Source organism: Geotrypetes seraphini, chromosome 13, assembly GCF_902459505.1.
Source record: "Geotrypetes seraphini chromosome 13, aGeoSer1.1, whole genome shotgun sequence".
NCBI lineage: Eukaryota > Metazoa > Chordata > Amphibia > Gymnophiona > Dermophiidae > Geotrypetes > Geotrypetes seraphini.
In genome coordinates, this window is record NC_047096.1 from 7,049,206 (window position 1) to 7,067,381 (window position 18,176).

The 18,176-nt window shown below is 44.1% G+C and overlaps 1 protein-coding gene across 1 annotated transcript in view; it reads left to right on the plus strand.

Annotated features, from left to right (window-relative positions):
• The first annotated feature begins 339 nt into the window (after positions 1-339).
• Positions 340-18,176, plus strand: part of CTTNBP2NL (CTTNBP2 N-terminal like) — a 49,554-nt gene continuing 31,717 nt past the window's right edge. The window contains exon 1 of the mRNA XM_033918110.1: positions 340-482. The gene's annotated coding sequence lies outside the window, so the exon portion shown is untranslated. The remainder of the gene's footprint in view (positions 483-18,176) is intronic.

Sequence of the window (18,176 nt, forward strand, 5' to 3'; positions counted from 1 at the left end):
AAACCCTGCTAAGCTAACTGACTTCAGCACATTCTCCACGCATTGCACGTTGTGTGAAGAAATATCTTCTCCGCTTTTGTTTTCAATCTCCCAAGGTCACCGGGAGCATCGGCGGCCCTTTGGCTCCGACTCAGGTGTCTCGGCGGTGCCCTTTTTTCCTCGCTTTCCGTCCCGGAGGCCGCTCCCGCCCTCCTCGCTTCGCTCCCGCCCTCCAAACAAAAGGCAGCCTCTGCGCGCCCGGAGGATGCTGACATTCCCCGCCTCTCGGGTCCCGCCTCCTCTGCTCGCCGCCATTGGCCGAGCGGAGCGGGCTCCCGGGCTCCGATTGGCCTCGGCGCCCCGTCCGTCCGCCGGCCGCCCCGGCTTCCCGCCGGGATTGGCTGGGAGGGAGGAGGGCGAGAGCAGCGCTAGGATGAGGACATTCGGCGAGTGTGGGTGAGAGAGGGACGCGAGCCGCGTTTGGCTGAGCCGCAGGCAGAAAGGTAACAAAATAACAAACGCCAACCGTCAAACTTTTTGAAATGGCGGGGAGGGGGAGGGGAGAGAGAAATGGAGACGGGAGGGAGGGAGACCGGGACCAGGAGGGAGAGATGCTTGCTGGGAGAGAGAAAGGGAGAGAGGATCAGTAGGAGAAAGAGACAGGCTGAGTGGGAGAGACCAGGACTAGGAGGGAGAGAGGCTGAGTGGGAGGGAGAGAGGATGAGTGGGAGAGACTAGGACTAGGAGGGAGAGAGGATGAGTGGGAGAGACCAGGACTAGGAGGGAGAGAGGATGAGTGGGAGAGACCAGGACTAGGAGGGAGAGAGGCTGAGTGGGAGGGAGAGAGGATGAGTGGGAGAGACCAGGACTAGGAGGGAGAGAGGATGAGTGGGAGAGACCAGGACTAGGAGGGAGAGAGGCTGAGTGGGAGGGAGAGAGGATGAGTGGGAGAGACCAGGACTAGGAGGGAGAGAGGATGAGTGGGAGAGACCAGGACTAGGAGGGAGAGAGGCTGAGTGGGAGGGAGAGAGGATGAGTGGGAGAGACCAGGACTAGGAGGGAGAGAGGATGAGTGGGAGAGACCAGGACTAGGAGGGAGAGAGGATGAGTGGGAGAGACCAGGAGGGAGAGATGCTTGCTGGGAGAGAGAAAGGGAGAGAGGATCAGTATGAGAAAGAGACAGGCTGAGTGGGAGAGACCAGGACTAGGAGGGAGAGAGGCTGAGTGGGAGGGAGAGAGGATGAGTGGGAGAGACCAGGACTAGGAGGGAGAGAGGATGAGTGGGAGAGACCAGGACTAGGAGGGAGAGAGGCTGAATGGGAGACAGGAGGGAGAGAGACCCGGACGATGAGGAAGAGATGCTTGGTGGGAGAGAGAAAGGGAGACAGGAGGGAGAGAGGATTAGTATGAGAAAGAGAGAGAGACTGTGTGGGAGAGAGAGGGACTAGGAGAGAGGCTGAGTGGGAGAGAGAAAGGGAGAGAGGATCCGTATGAGAAAGGAAGAGAGGCTCAGTGAGAGAGACCTGAACTAGGAGGGAGCGAGGCAGAGTGAGAGAGACCTGAACCAGGAGGGAGCGAGGCAGAGTGAGAGAGACTAGGACTAGGAGGGAAAGATACTGCGTGGGAGAGACTGGGACTAGGACGGAGAGATGCTGAGTGGGAGAGAGGATCAGTAGGAGAAAGAGAGAGAGACTGAGTAGGAGAGACTGGGACTAGGAGGGAGAGAGGCTGAGTGGGAGAGAGACCGGGGAGAGATGCTGAGGAAGAGGAGGGAAAGAGGCTAAGTAGGAGAGAAAAAGGGAGAGAGAATCAGTATGAGAGAGGGAAAGAGTCTGAGTGGGAGAGAGGAGAAAGGAAAGAGGCTGAGTAGGGGGGAGGCTGAGACTAGGAGGGAGAGAAACTGAGTGGGAGAGAGAAAAGGGGTAGAGGCTAAATGTGTGTTTGGGGGGGGAAGAGGAGGAAAAGAGGCTGATTGTGAAAGAGAAAATGGGACTAGGAGAGTTAGAGGTATGTAAGAGAAAAAGGGAGAAGGTAAAGGCTTGAGGGAGAGAGGCTGTGTGTGAGAGAGGGAAGGGACCGAGTGTGAGAGAAAAGGGGACCAGAGGGGTAGGCTTAAATATAATATAGGAAGAAGGTAGTGAAAGGAAGAAGACAGATGTCTCAGGAGAAAAAGGGAGAGAAAGAAGGGTTTGGAGTGAGAGAGTGGGGAGGGTCAGACCGAGAAAGAGGAGGGGAGGATATGTGAGGAAAGGACTTAGTGTTTAAGAAATGGAGAAAGCTCACTGAGAAAGAGAAGGAAAAAAAAAACAAGGGAGGAATGTTTTATAGTGGAGGAGAATACCATAAGAGAAAGGACTTAGGGTAAATTGGCAAAAGCGAGGAAGGGCTCACGGTGGGGAGAATGTTTTGTGAGGGGGAACATGGATAATGGGGAGGATTAGGGAAGAGGAGGGAGAAAGCATCAGGGTAGAGAGAATGCTATGTGGGGCAGGTCTTGAGGATTAATGGGAGAGGATAAGCGAAAAAGAGGAAGAGTACAGAGTTTGGAGAGGAGGAGGGTAGAATGCTTTGTGGGGGAGGACAAATGAATGGGGAAAGGGAGGAAGAGATAATGGGCAGTGCAAGAGGAGAGAGAAGAAGGGATCAGAAGAGGAAATGAGAATATTTGGTAGGGGAAGACCTAGGGTAAATGGGGAAGATGGATGAAAGGACTCTATGAGATGGGCAGAGGAAGGGAAGAGGTGAGACATAAGACAGAGATCCAATGTAATGAAACTGCTAAAAAATTAGGGCAGGTTTTGAAATTGCAGTACTGTTGATTTTTGACTGGATATATGTGTTCTGCATCTTATTTAAAACTGAAGTAAAATAAAGTGCATAGTTTCACTTATATTCTAAATTCAGTGGTTAGAGGTGGAAGGTAAGTGTAACCAGCACCTTTAACCATTAATTGGATGCTCCATTTGCTGGTCTCAATTGAGCTGGGAACTTCCCTAAGACAGAGTGTCACTAGGGTTGTCCAGAAAAACCTAGGGCTCCTTTTACGAAGCCGTGGTAGCGGCTTTAACGCGCGTGACTTTTAGTCACACGCTAACCCCCGCGCTAGCCGATAAACGACCTCCTGCTCAAGAGGAGGCGGTAGCGGCTAGAGCATCAGGCAGTTTAGCGCGCGCTATTACGTGCGTTAAACAGCTACCACGGCTTCGTAAAAGGAGCCCCTAAAGCTGGAAAAACTGTGCAAATTGAAGTTTTTCTCATGAATTTGATTGTGCTTGGTCAGAAAATAATTTTAAATGACGTTAGGCGTTGTAAAGCGGTCGGTATCTATGATGCAGGTGCCTTTTTTTAGGCTGTAGTAAGTGCCTGCATTTTTTTTTAAACACTTTTATTTATTTTTAAACGGCATTTTCCACTTGTTAGCGCCTAACTTAAGGTACCATTTGTAAAATATAGGGCTCATAATCGAAACAAATACGTCTAAAAATCTGCCCGAGTCGGCACATGGACGATCTAAAAGACAAGTTGTCCAAGTGCCGATAATCAAAATGGCTTTTTAGACATCCAAATCGGACTTAGACAGTTCTTTTGATTATGCCCCTCCACAGGTCTATTTTAATGAAAAAGAATAATAAGTCAGTACAGAAATAAGACTAGAGTCTCCAATACGCTTATTAGAACAAGTGGAGTCGGATTCCTTAGAGCCCCACTAATACAAAAGAATAGGAAAACTTTTTCTGTCATCAAATAATAATAAAAAGACATGCCAAAAATCTAGCAGTATTATTAAATGAACCTTTCAATATCTGCACTTTATTGTGGAAAATAACAGAAATTTAACATACACTTCTCCCTCCAAATCCGCGGTTTCAGCATCCGTGGATTCGGTTATTTGTGATTTTTTTATTTTTAAATTAAAGCTGTATTCCGGACCTTCCCCGCCTCCCTCCCGCTTTCCCCCGGAATCCCTTAAGCGTTACCTGGTGGTCTAGCGGGTTTTTGGGGCAGGAGCGATCTTCCTACACTCCTGCCCCGTGCAGATCACTCATAGGAAACGGCTGCGTGAGCTCCCGTAGTCTCTCGAGACTTAGGATCTCAGATATGTGGAAACAAATGCTATGACTTTGGCATGTGCAGGAGTCAAGCTATGGAATGGCCTTGTTGGCCAGATTCGAAAATGTGGAGCGAGGAATTCATTTAGGAAAATGTTGAAGACTCGGCTATTTGTTGATGCATTTCTCTGAGCAATTGATTTTGTGTAAGACTGAATTTTTCTGTTTTTATTTTTAATTTTGTATAGACTTTTAATATTTTATGTATGTAACTCATTGTAAACCATTTTGGGGAAAAAAACAGTATAGAAATTTAAAAAATAAATAAATTTAGCTGATGATTATTCAGTTGAACTCCAGTTGAAGTCACTTGGATATTAAAACTTTACTACTGGTAAAATTAGCATACTTTACTACATCAGAAGTAATTTGTAAGTAGCTTTTCAACAAACATTACTATGCTTACCCCCCCCCCCACACACACACACACACACCTCTTTTACAAAAGTAGCGCAGTTGTAAGTGTCGGCTGCGGCAGTAACAGCTCCGATGCTAAAAACTGCGCTACGGTTTTGTAAAAAGAGGGGATTATTGCATTAAGATTAGCCCAGACTTTGCTAAAAACCTTCCTTTTGTGCCTCAAACTCCGCTAACCCTAAAATAAACCACTGTACTAAGAAATGGGAGGAAAAAGGTCTGTTGTAAGAGGGGAAGAGAGGAAAGGACCAACTTTTCTTCTGTCTTTATTTACAATTTTTATAGCCTGCTCTATCCTACAATTGGGTACAAAATAAAACATAGACATAACAAGACTAAGAAACATATTACATTTCCTCTAAATCATGACAAACTCACAAGCTGCTTCAAGCTCCACCAGACAGGAAAGCACCTATTAATCAAAGGCTTTGCACACATAAATGGGCTTTTCTGGAAAAGGACTTCACTGATTGATTTTGTTTCTCTTAATATATATGTATTGCTATAAAAAAAAATGTACATGTAATTAGATAACTATGTCTGGCATGCTAATAACGCATTGTTTGTGTGTTAGAAAATTGATATAGGTACCCCTGCTTTTCAGCCCTCTGGCATAATGTACAAGTACTGAAATCTAATTAATAGAGCTGCCTTCTCTGCTTTCATTGCAAATCGGCTCTCTTCAAATGCCACAGCTAAATTCTTCTCTTCAATCTTGTTGTCACTTTAATTAAAAGAAAATCATCAACTGTGCTTGTTCATATATGGTCAGAATGCTGGCGGCATTGATCTACCTTTTCTTTATTTAGTTGGGCACAATATGCACTTGTCTAGGGTCTCTAGTGTTTACTGACGGATGCCTGACCAGTGTCCCTGCTGTAGAGTGATTTGGGATTCCCCACTTCCAGAGCTGAATGAGAATGAAGGCTCTGTAGTCCACATTTCGTCTTTACAAGACTGAATTGGGGCACTGTATCTAGCTGGCTGGCACTCTTACCAGCTGATTCACTGAGCACTGGAATTAGCTTTGAAACACAGAGCACATTATGAATGTTCACAACTGGCCAGTAAACATCTAGAATCAAACCAGTAAGAAATGGTCATGTTTTTAACATTAGCTAATCCCTAATAAGGTAAGGTGGCAGGCATTAAAGCCCGTCCCCCTTTTCTCCATATTTGATGGACAGGTTTTTAGCCTCAACCAAGTGTATTTCTTCCCCTATACTTGAACTTAATCTAAATGCTGAGCAGTGATCATGAGATGTCTGATTTATTTTATTTTATTGCATTATTAGCTGATTTCCCTAATCTGAATTAGACTGATTCCTTCTGCTGGTAAAATCCTGGAGTTTCCTCTTGTGAAAGTAAGGCAGAAAGTGCATTTTATTAGCAATGTGATGAAAGGCATGTACAAAACCAGAAAAGAGAGGGTACCCTCCCTCACCCCCTTCTGATATTAAGCCTGCAGTGGTCAGTGTTTGTTTTTGGCAGCTTTCAGGAGCAGCAGTCACACCCTATATGACATGTCCCCAAAGCTCATTCAAGCAGGGACTGTCTCCTTTCGTGACTGTGTACAGCGCTGCATACATCTGGAAGCGTTCTAGAAATAATATTAGTAGTAGGCTGATTTAGAGATCTGGATTTCAGTTCCGCTCCTCTCCAGGTACTGACACTGAATATTTGAGTGTTTACCAGCACCCAGAAGTCATCTAGGTATGGCTGATATTCAGTTTTGTATCCGGACGGCATAGGATGTATTATATATGATTAAACATGCTAGATTAGCTGTTTGGATAGCAGCATTGAATATCTGTAATACTCAGATACCTTCTTAGTCTTCCCGCAAAGTACCTGGGCACTGCCCAGACAGTGCTGCAGTGGTTTGCCCAGATATTCAACCCAGTCAGTATGATTTAACCAGGCACTGAGCCTCTCCTTCCCAGTTAAATCTTTTTGAATATCGAACCCAAAGTGTTTTAAAATCCTTTAAAGTGATTGTAAGTCAAGAGGCTTGCATTTTGTAATGGCTCAAGAACTTAATTTAGAGATGCTGAAAAGAGTACTACTAATAAAGGCTTCCTTTTACAAAGGTGATATCATGGCAGGCCGCAGTATTCACTCCAACGCCCATAGGAATTCAGTGGGCATCAGAGTGTTTGCCCTGCAGCAGCCAGGTGGGGGAAGTAAATATTTAAAAATCAATACAAGTTATACTAAAAGAACAAAAGCACAGGGTGAAGGATACTTACTGTAAGTGCCATGTTTTGCCCTGTTCTTATTTTTAACCTGTTTTCCAAAGGGAGGAAGAGTTTTGAGATCAGCATGTCTGCTAGAGGTTTGCATGGCAAGAATTCTAATTTCATTTAATATTTCATATTCTTTCAGCATTTTAGTTAAAATGCAGAAAGGAAATTTATTGGTTTGAATGATAAATGATACAACTTGAAATAGATTTCCCCCTCATTTTTATGCGCTAGTTGCACACATAAATTGATAGAATCACTAGCACTTATGTAAGTAAGCATACACTTAGGTGGATAAGCACTAACTAAATACTCGATGGTATTCTATAAATGACGTTTGCAATTTGCTTAGGGCTATAGTCTACGAGAGGCTGCTGAAAAGTTTTCAGTCCAACCAAGAAGAGAATGATGTGGAGCCATGAAACTATTCTACACTTTATTGACACTTTTCATTTTGTTCCATATGATTGAAACAAAGAGCGTCCCCCCTGGTTCATTGATAAGCTAAGAACAAAGAAAAGAGAACTAAGGAACGCAGAGAGGGAATGGTACAAATCCAGGCCCATGGTGATAAATCCAACTGGAGAAAACAACACGAAGACTACAAACAAGCTATACTCGACGCAAAAAAGACTTACTACTCCGAACTGCTAAAAAATCCCAACAGATCAAAGAACCTCTTTATATTAGCCAAAAAGATATTCTCAGCACTACAAGGAGACAATCAACACCTGAACACCAGCCTCAACAGCAAATCACTCTCTGACTTTTTCACTGAAAAAATAGACAAAATACGTTCCCACCTGGACACTGTCTCACAACCAACACCAGTACCCCGCTGCCCAAATAGAAAACTCAAACCCACAACTGAAAAACTAACTCACTTCAAAAATGTCCCACTCGATGACCTTACCAAGATTGTTGATGCCCTTCAGCTGTCTTACTCCATCCTAGATCCCTGCCCAATACACCTCCTAGTTGAGGTGAAAGGCACTTTTGTATGCTCAGTCCTTCCTCTTATCAAACAGGCTCAGTACCTACAAGCTGGAAATCAGCAATCATTAGACCACTCTTGAAGAAATCCACACTTGAGCCAGATACACCCAGCAGCTTTAGGCCTGTCTCCAACCTACCTTTCATTTCAAAGATCCTGGAAAAAAACGGTACCCAGCCAACTACACTCCTTCATTGACAACAAAAAACCCTATCCACCTTCCAGTCGGGATTCCGGAAGTTTCATAGCACTGAAACTGTCCTTGATATCGTCGACAACTGCTGGAAACTCATGGACAAGGAAAATGATGTTCTACTAGTGCTACTAGACCTCAGCTCAGCCTTTGACACTACTGATCATCCTTTCCTCCACGTCCGACTCACGGAGCTTGGCATCCAAGATATGGCTCTGGTTCACATTCTTCCTAAACAACAGATCCCAATACATGCTACTCAATACCACCCTATCAAAACCAAAGTCAATCAAAACACTACTATCCCCTCTGCTGTTTAAGCTCTACATTACACCCGTCCTAGATATAGCCTATAAACACCAAATCAAGATTCACTCCTGTGCCAACAACATTCTCTAGGAGAAAACTGTGACTCCCAGATTGTAAAACTGTCTCTCTGAAATCAAAATCTGGATGTCCACAAGTAAGCTTCAACTAAACACCTCAAAAACTGAACTCCTTTGGATCCACAAAGAACATTGCACCTACAACTGCTCTCCTCTGGGAAACATCTACCATAACTGCCAAAGACCAAATTCACAGCCTAGGGGTACTTCTCGACTCTAACTTATCACTTACCAATCATATTTCAAGTGATCTCCTCTTCGTTTTACTATCTCCACCAATTTAGGAACTATTTCTGTGAACCAGACTTTACCCAACTTCGCCATACCTTTGTCCTCTCCTGCATGGACTACTGCAACACATTGTTCAACAGACTGACAGCAAAACATCTTAAGCATCTCCAGTGTGTACAAAACACAGCAATTAGACTACTAAAGAACCTTTGCACCCATGATTCAATATCCCAAGCACTAGCATTAACCCACTGGCTACCCTTAGCCAAACGCTGCATCTTGAAATGCTTAGTATTAATGTTCAAACCTTACACAACATGATGCCTAACTACATATTGGCAAAACTCCCATGTTACGTCCCAAACAGACCCCCCTCAGCTCCCAGGAGGAAACACATCCACAATTACCCCCAGGTCAGAGGCTCCAACTTGAAAGTGTCAAACGAAGGTCATACTCTCAGTTCTTACCAAAATACTAGAATCAGCTACCTCCTAACATCAAATCCCTTGATGAGCTTTTGAGCTTTAGTAAAGAAATAAAAACCTACCATGTCACCTAATTCTTGCATACAGACTGTAACTCCCTAACCACTTTATTTCTGACTCTCTCCCTGTGCATGCTCCATGCGTCTGCTAATCCAGACGCATCTCACTGTTACCGTATTACCTTAGTCTTCTGTACCTTGTTTGTTAATTATTATGTATGTTACTGTGTAACCCATTCTGAGCTCTCTGGGGAACATGGGATATAAATAAATAAAACTGTGGAATAACTGGTACGTTTCATGGCTCCATGTCTTTCTATTCTTGGTTGGGCTGAGAACTTTTCAGTGGACCCTCATATATATGGTAATTTTATAAAAGGGCCACCTATTTAGGCCACTGAAAACCAGGCCGATATACCTGCACCAAACTTGTGCACACATTGGGCATATTCTATAACAATGTGCATAAATATTATATTTTAAATTTGCAGCCATGCTCCTCCCCTGGCCATGCCCCCTTTTCAGATTCATGCACTAGAACTGATGATTGACAACACTACATAATTGGCACTAGTTAGAAGTTACATGCACAATTTGGGAGGCGTATCCTACCGAGTTGTGCATGTAACTTCTAATTAGTGACACTTAATGTCAGTTATGAAGTGTTAATTGTCAATCATCAGCGCTAATGCTTGTGAGTCAATTAAGCTGTGAGCACCGATTTGCACTGATTTGTGTGCACAGCTTAAAGCGCCATATACAGAATGTTGGGGGGGGGGGGGGGGTTAATGCATATATAGCCCCTGGCTTCCTATAGTACCCTGTGACTGGTTAGCTTCACAGTTGCCGTGACATCAGAGGCCTGTTTGAGCCAATAGTATCTCTGCCCCTGGCAGTGGGAGGGGTCCACACAGTGTTCATGATAGCTTCACTGTTGCCATGACATCAGAGGCCTGTTTGAGCCAATAGTATCTCTGCCCCTGGCAGTGGGAGGGATCCACATAGTGTTCATGATAGCTTCACTGTTGCCATGACATCAGAGGCCTGCCTGCTGAATCTCTGTACTTACATTTAGAGAACACAGAAATCCCTCTCCTCACACATAAATGTAGAGAACGTTCATAGGGGAGGAGCTTGTGCAGAACCTGGGCAGGACCAGCATATATGCACATAATTACAGAAAAGATACACACAAAATTACTGGATTTAGGTATGCCACTCTTTTTTGCTAATCACATGACATAAGTGGACATGCCTCAGATTCCATTACAGAATTAGCACCTTTCTGCACTTACAATTAAAACGGTTTACATATTATATAAAGGTACAGTCAACCTCGTTTTACGAGTGCACCAGTTTGCGAGTGTTTTGCAAGACGAGCAAAACATTCGTAAAATCAACGCCTGGGAAACCGAGCTTGACTCGATTTACGAGCGCCCCCCTCCTCTCCCCCCCCCTCCCCCCGCCATGATCTGGCATCACCCACCCACCCACCCAAACACATTGTCTTACTCCCATCTGGCACAGTCACCAGCATCAACGCACAGGACATGCCGGTGCCGGTGTCCAAAGATCTGCTCTCTTCTGTGCATGCTCAAGGCTTTCTAGTTCTTGTTCTCTCCGCGAGCAGGAGGAATGCCAGATCGCGGTGGGGGGGGGGGTGGAGTACCGCTGGTGGCCTCGGGGGGGGGGGGGGAGTAAGCTACAGCAGCGCCATTGGCCTCGGGATGGGGGTGGGTGGGAACGTATCAAGCGAGTTTCCCTTAGTTCCTATGGGGAAACTCACTTTGATATACGAATACTTTGGTTTACGAGCATGCTTCTGGAACAAATTATGCTCGTAAACCAAGATTCCACTGTATTTATTTTGAACTTGGGACGGTGGAGGGTAAAGTGACTTGCCCAGCATCACAAAGAACCGCAGTGCTTCCATGATAGAATTTCCCTCTTTGTGATTTCTCTGTCATTTAAAATTGGCAGCATTTTGTGTGTGTGTCTATGTGTTTTCTGCATACCTGTAACCTTTTTGTTACACCAAGGGCTCCTTTCACTAAGCTGTGATAGCGGTTTTAGCGCGTTCTGAATTGCCATGTGCGCTAGACCTTAATGCCAGCATTGAGCTGGTGTTAGTTCTAGCCGCGTAGCGTGGGTTTAACGCGCGCTAAAATCCTGCGTGCGCTAAAAACGCTATAGCAGCTTAGTAAAAAGAGCCCCAAATTTTTAGTATATCAGGGTCTCTGGCAGATCTTATGTATTTCCCCCCCAAATCCCGATACAAGTGTACACATGTATGTCCTACAAATTAGGCTCCATTATTTCTCTGTGGAGCTTCCTGTTTCTTATCCAGCCCTTCATTTTTCATTTTCTTCAGAGTAGACATGAGTGCTTTGTTTCAATACTTTTTATAGCACAGTTTATCCACCGTTGCAGAGCCGGGGTTTAAATGTGGTAATAATTTAGCTCCATGTCGAATGGAAGAGTCTGAACCAGTCTGATTTTACTTTCACTATGCATAGATTTATGGTTCCCAGTGTCTTAGATCCTTAGTTTAGTTTATTAAAATTTACCGCCTGCATGAGACATTATCAAGACATTTATAAGCAAAAGAAATCAAGATTTTTTAATCAATTTAAAAAAAATATACAGCTTAGCTAAGATAAATGATAACCAGTAAAATATTGTCTACTACTTTCTTTGTATGCCGATCTCTTTCATTTGTACATTCATTAAGGATATCCAGAAAATCTGATTTATTGGCATGAAGACCAAGGCCTTTAGACCAGGGGTGTCCAACCTTTTGGCTTCCCTGGGCCGCATTGGCCGAAAAACATTTTTCTGGGGCCGCGCAAACGCTGCAGCAAGACAGAGGAGGGAGCCGGCAAGATGGTAAACACCCGGGGGCAGCAGAGGAAAACACTGCATCGCCCTCGACTGGGGCAACACAAAATACTTCACAGGGCCACAGGTTGGACACCCCTGCTGTAGACTGTCAGACCTTGAACACTGCCAGAAGTGGAGCCCGCCGTAGGGATTCAGGCAGCTTGTTCCAAGCATACGGTGCAGAAGGGCAAACTGTTTCTAGTCATTTGGACAAACAGCAAGCAGGTTACTTGCTACATGTTTCTCACACTCTGTAGAGTCTCTTGCTAGATATGTTTCTGGAAGCAAATGGTTGCCAAAAAAAAATCGTATTTTCCAGCAGTTGTACCTGGCCAATCATGCCATCTCCACCAAAGGAATGACATATTTAATAAGCCTTATATATTTAAGTGTGACTTTTTTCCATGCCTCCTCTGCTTTGGATAGCTGAGGCCAATTGCCCTAAATACCATTTTCTTTTCCCTCCTAATCTTTATGTAGCAGTTTCTTAAGCGAATACGTCTGGGTTTGTGCATGTTGTTTTGGTTTCTCCCCCCCCCCCCCCCCCATAACTCTATGCAGAGCTGCCCAAGGGATAATTATTTGGGGAGGATCCCCTACAAATAAACAGGCTTTTCTGGCTTTCAGTTGGCAGAACAATAAAAGCTTGTTTGGTTCTTATAGCCAGTTGGAAAAGCCCAAAACAGATTTCTTGATTGAAAGGAAATTAGGAAAAGAAAACAAATAAATTTAAACATACTTTAAAAGTTATAAAAAATAAAACACACACTCTTCCTACACTGGATAAATGAGGCTGACCAAAACTGCTTGTTTCAGTTTCGAATGAAACAATTGCCACCAAAACTGTCGCCAAAACTTATCATCTGGTTTCGGCTGAAACTGAAAATTGCAGTTTGGTTGTGTGAATGTGAACCAATGACGCCCACTGAGGATTGTCAAAATTTGCTGCCGACAGCCCTCTGCTAAACCCACAGGAGATTATTCCCAGGAACTGCAAGCGCAGGTTGACAATTGGGAGAACCATTTTAACAAATATTTCTCAAGTCTGGCACGTTTAGGTTCCCAAGTCAATACAAATGTAGTTAATCCTCCTCTGAGACAGATCATTTATACTTACCCTAATTGTGCACAAATAACAAGAGAAAGTAGCATTGAGATATTTCCTTTTTTGTATTTAGTAAAGGACAAGCCTGATAAAGATTCTTACTAAAATAGGGTAAAGAAGTCCAGACACTGGTCCACTCTGTGGGCATTATACCAGCCTGATTCACAATGTCACTAGAGGTCATGGCAGCCATTTTGAGAGCAGAGCCAGCAGGGGCAGGAGCGACTGGGGTCCCTCTTGCCCTGACTACACCCCTAGCCTGCAGGGATTGTAAGATAGGCCTTTGTGGGGGGCACAAACAGGTGGGCAGGAGGGAAGGCAACTCCTGCTCAGAGAAGAAAGGAAAGGAAAGAGACAAACAAGGCAAAGCACAAATTTACAGCTTCCGCCGAAACCAAAACCAGGCAGAAAAAAGATTTTGAGCAAGTTTTGGCACTGAAATTGAAATTCAGTCAACCTCGTGGAGAAGAGTGTGGTGCAATGGCTAGAGCTACAGCCTCAGCACCTGAAGTCGTGACTTCAAACCCTGTGCTGCTCCCTGTGACCCTGAGCAAGTCACTTAAACCTCCACTGCCCCAGGTACATTAGACAGATTTTGAGCCCACCATGACAGATAGAGAAAATGTTTGAAGTACAGTACTCCCCCGCGGATATTGAAAAACCGCGTATACGTGACGACAAGGAGCTGGAGGATGCTCCTTGCCTGGTGCCGCTGCACCACACCCTGAGGCTCCCGGACACGGACTCGGAGCACTTCAGCTTGATCCTGAATGGGCTGAATTCTATCGCTCCGGTCTGCCCTTCGGACCTGGAGCGCTCGCCGGTCATTGCTTACCCGCCAGTGCCCGAGAGCGAACCCCTGCAAGCTGCTTGCGCTCTACGTGCAGCTGCACGGGGAAAGCGCCCGCTGGCTGGAGCCGCACGAGCGGCCGCTGCAGATCCAGAATGACTACCTACTGCAGCTAGGCTTCAGGGACCGCGGCTGGGTGCAAGAGGAGGGCATGGAGGTCTGATTTAGGTGGTTTTTTGCCTGGGGAGGCAGGATAGGGCAGCTGGAGCATCAGCGAGTGAAGGAAATCACTCGTGGTATGCTCCGACCGGGACTTCCTGCATTAAAGTCAGGCTTCACCAATCAGGAGCTGCTTTGACACGCAGCTCCTGATTGGTGAAGCCCGACTTTAGCACAGGAAGTCCCGGTTGGAGAATACCACGAATGACCAGAGGAACACTTTACTTGTATGTAAACCGCTTTGAGAGTAGTTGTTTAACAATAAAAAAGTGGTATACAAGTCCCAACTCCTTTCCCCTTTAGAAGGGACTATGATTGCTAACATATTTATTTATTTAAAGAACTTATTATCCGCTTATCTCCTAAGTGGCTTACAAGTAAACATACGCAGTAGAGGTCAAATTTTACCATAACATTTTAACATTGGTGCCTATTTGCTGGTGACCCAGGGTAACCACTGCAACAGGCCTGGGCTAGAAGAGACACACTGCTTGCCTGTGACTAACTTGGGAGGAGCCTGTATGAAAAGAAAGGCCAAAATAAAAAGAGAGATAGTTTTGCATTTATTTAACAAAATTTTTTAAAAGAGAATCAAACAGGTAAAGCAAACAAAAGAAGCCCAAAAGAAGAATGCAAAAGACATAAAGAATAAAAACAAGAATCTGAAATACAGACAGTGAGCGATCTATATGAAAATATTGCCAACTGTTAGTGATTTAAGACAGTCCTGATTTATGTCCTGATTTATGGTTTGCTCATCGCAAGCAGCACAGCTTGTAAAGTTTGATTTAACTTTTTATAATCTTAATATTTATAAGGAAAAGCTGTAAAATGATGTACATAAGAGGATACCTTTTTCAGAAATGGAATTTACATTTTATAGAAAAAAATGTAGTTTACCTAATGGGGTATACTGAGATATGGAATATGCATTTTTCTTTAGGGCAAAAAGAGAACATATGGTTTTAATTTGGAATTTTTATTTTCTCTTAGTATAAAATGGATGTTTAGACTGGTTCTTTATTAAAAAGGAGACACTTCCACAGAGAAGAGCATGGCAAGTATGATAGCACAGAATCAGGAGTCAGAAAGAAGTCAAGCCCTTATAAAATGGGTTTAGACGCTTTATAGAGGGCAGAAATTCACTGAAAAACACATAAAACCAAATTGTTTGAGAAAATTCCTAAATCTTCACTATTTAAAAAAATAAAATACACAATATGGAACCCAAGCACAGTACCGGGTAAAGCTTTGGATTCTTGCCCAGAAATAGCTAAGAAGAAAATTTTTTTTAAAAAAAAATTTAAATTGAATCAGGTTGGGCAGACTGGATGGACCATTCGGGTCTTTATCTGCCGTCATCTACTATGTTACTATGTATATGATCCAAAATAAGGATCCATAAAATGGGACAAATACATTTGTTAGAATAATGGACTGGAATCAAGGAGTCCAGCTTTGCTTATCATTTGATCGTTGTTCTTGGATAAGCTGCACTATCTCCCATAGCCTCATGTACCTTCTTGTGCTGTCTGATCTTCAATGTACACTGCATTTATGTTACATTGCCGTAGAAATGCCAAAATGAATATAGGCAATCCCTGGGTTAAGAACGAGTTCCATTTTTGAAACTGTTCTAAAGTTGAATTTATATGTAACTCGGATCATGGGAGAATCTGTATGTATTTATGTTCTCCTATAAAAACATTAAAGAAGCAGTCCTCAAAATAAAGTACTGTAGTTTAAATAGAAATAAAAGATAGGAGGTTTCATTTACACTGGTCCTGAGCTCTTCCTTCCTTCTCCTCCTCCGCAGTTGTGTGCCTCCAGACCAGACCTTTCTTCTTCTCCATTGCTCCCCTATGCCTCTTCACCAGCACCAGGACTTTTCTCTCCTCCTCCACTGCTCCCCTGTGCCTCCACACCTTCCCTTCCCTTCCCTCCCCCCATGCCCTGGCATCTTTCTCCTCTCCTTCCATATCTGGCATCTCCTCGTCTTCCTTTCCCTCCCTCCTTTCTTCTGGTCTAGCATCTCTGTCTCCTTCCCTCCCCCTCCCCTCATGCCCTGGCATCTCTCCCTCCCCCAGTCTGGATTCTCCTTTCCTTCCTTCCTTCCTTTCCCTCCCTTCCTCTTCCATAGTCTGACATCTCTCTTTCCTCTCCTCTCCCTTCACTGACCTTCATTCTAAACTAAACTAAACCTTAGGTTTGTATACCGCGCCATCTCCGCAAGCGCAGAGCTCGGCACGGTTTACAGAGTTAAGAGGAAAGGAACTACAATAAGGGATAAAGGAGAGGGACTAAGAGGAAAGAGAGGGACAAGAGGAAAGAGAGGGACAGAATACTGGAGAATGGGAGGAGATTAGATTTTTGCAAAGAGCCAAGTTTTCAAATGTTTTGTTCCCTCCCTCTCTATTTCCAATTGGGTGCAGCATTTCTCTTCCCCTCTCCTCCACTCTCTCCTGGCAGGACCCAGCAGAAAGGAAGGCTCGACGCTGCCATTGCCAGAAAAAGTTCATGATGCTGGCTGCAACCAGGTGGACCACTCCCTCCCCTCTTGGTACGCACTACTGTTCTGGCCGGTTCCTTCCTCCCAGCCGCACTTCTATTCACAAAGCCTCTGCTGCGGTTCCTTCACACAGTACACAGCTGACCCAGAAGCCTTCCCTCTGATATCAAAGGGAAGGCTTCCAGATCAGCCATGGGCAGTGTGCAGGAGCTGCTGCTCGTGGCTTTCTGAAGAGAAGTATGGCTGGGAAGAGGGAGCTGACCAGAGGAGGTAAACACCCGCAAAAGGGAGGGAGGCATGAATTTGGGTCACAGAACAGAGGGGGAGGAAGGACAACAAGGGGTATGTTGGGGACATGGAATGGAGGAAGAGGGGCGTATTGGCACAAGAAGCAGACCCTGGTTTGTAAGTACGAGTCCAATGTAAGTCAGACGTTCATAACCCAGGGACTGCTTGTAAATACATAAAATATGGTGGTGGCTCATAAAGTTGAGACACTGCATTGAAGGTTCATTTTGAAAAAGGTATGATAGCAAGGCCTGAAATTGACTTGCTACAAACAGTCCTTGCTTATTGAGTTCATGTTGAACAATATATTTATTGACACAATGATAATTGTCCAACCACAAGTCCTTGTTTAGAAATATCAGATGTAGTCCCAACTAGGATCCAAGTTTCAGCGACAACGTCGCCTTCCTCAGGGCACACCAGATGGACTTGACAAGACAAACAAATCACAAAAATTTTTACACATTGGTGTCTCTGAAGTACAAAGTGCACCAATGCTGAAACTTGGATCCTAGTCGGGACTACATCTGATGTGTCTAATCAAGGACTTGTTTGTTGGACAATTATCATTGTGAAACATGCTGAAACTGTAGCCGAAACTTATCACCTGGTTTCGGCTGAAACTGAAAATTACAGTTTGGTTGTGTGAATGTGAACCAATGTAACGTCTCTCTTGCCTCTTTTTTTGCTGGTTTGTCTTATTCCCAGGCTAGCCCCCTTCTTCTGCTTTTGTTTCTGAACTTTAAATGTATTTTGTATAATCCTTTTTTACTGATGTACGCCCCCTAGAATTCTGATTTTTTTTAAATCAACTTGAATTGCAAAATAGTCTCTTAGTTGGAGGGGAGCAGGCTGTAGTTTTATACCTTCTTATGTGTGCGCGCACACACACATACACACACCCTGAATCATTACTTGTATGATTCACATCAAGGTGTGTTCACATTGCTCAACTTCTGGTTTCTTGCTGCAGTATTTATACACCCTATCATTTTGTGTTTTTGTTTTTTTCAAATCTCTTGCTACTGAATATTTAATCTGTTTTATGTTCTAGCATGAAGTGGCAGAATAACAGGGCAGCATATCTTTTTCTGGTGTGGAGAAATGCGTACATAATGGTAGAAAAGTAGCCTGCTGGTCTAGCGTCTAGTGACTTTTCCACTTAGCCATCCTGGTTCATTCAAAAGAATCCTTGATATTTGTAGGGGGAGAAATAACTGCTATTGTAGTGGTTTCCAAAGATAGCCTTGTTTAAAACCTTGTTAGCATTATTTCATCTCGCTGTATTGCATCTGTTTTCTTTTCCTTTATGAGGTCTGAGTGTAGTTATTAAGGTGCATGAAATATTT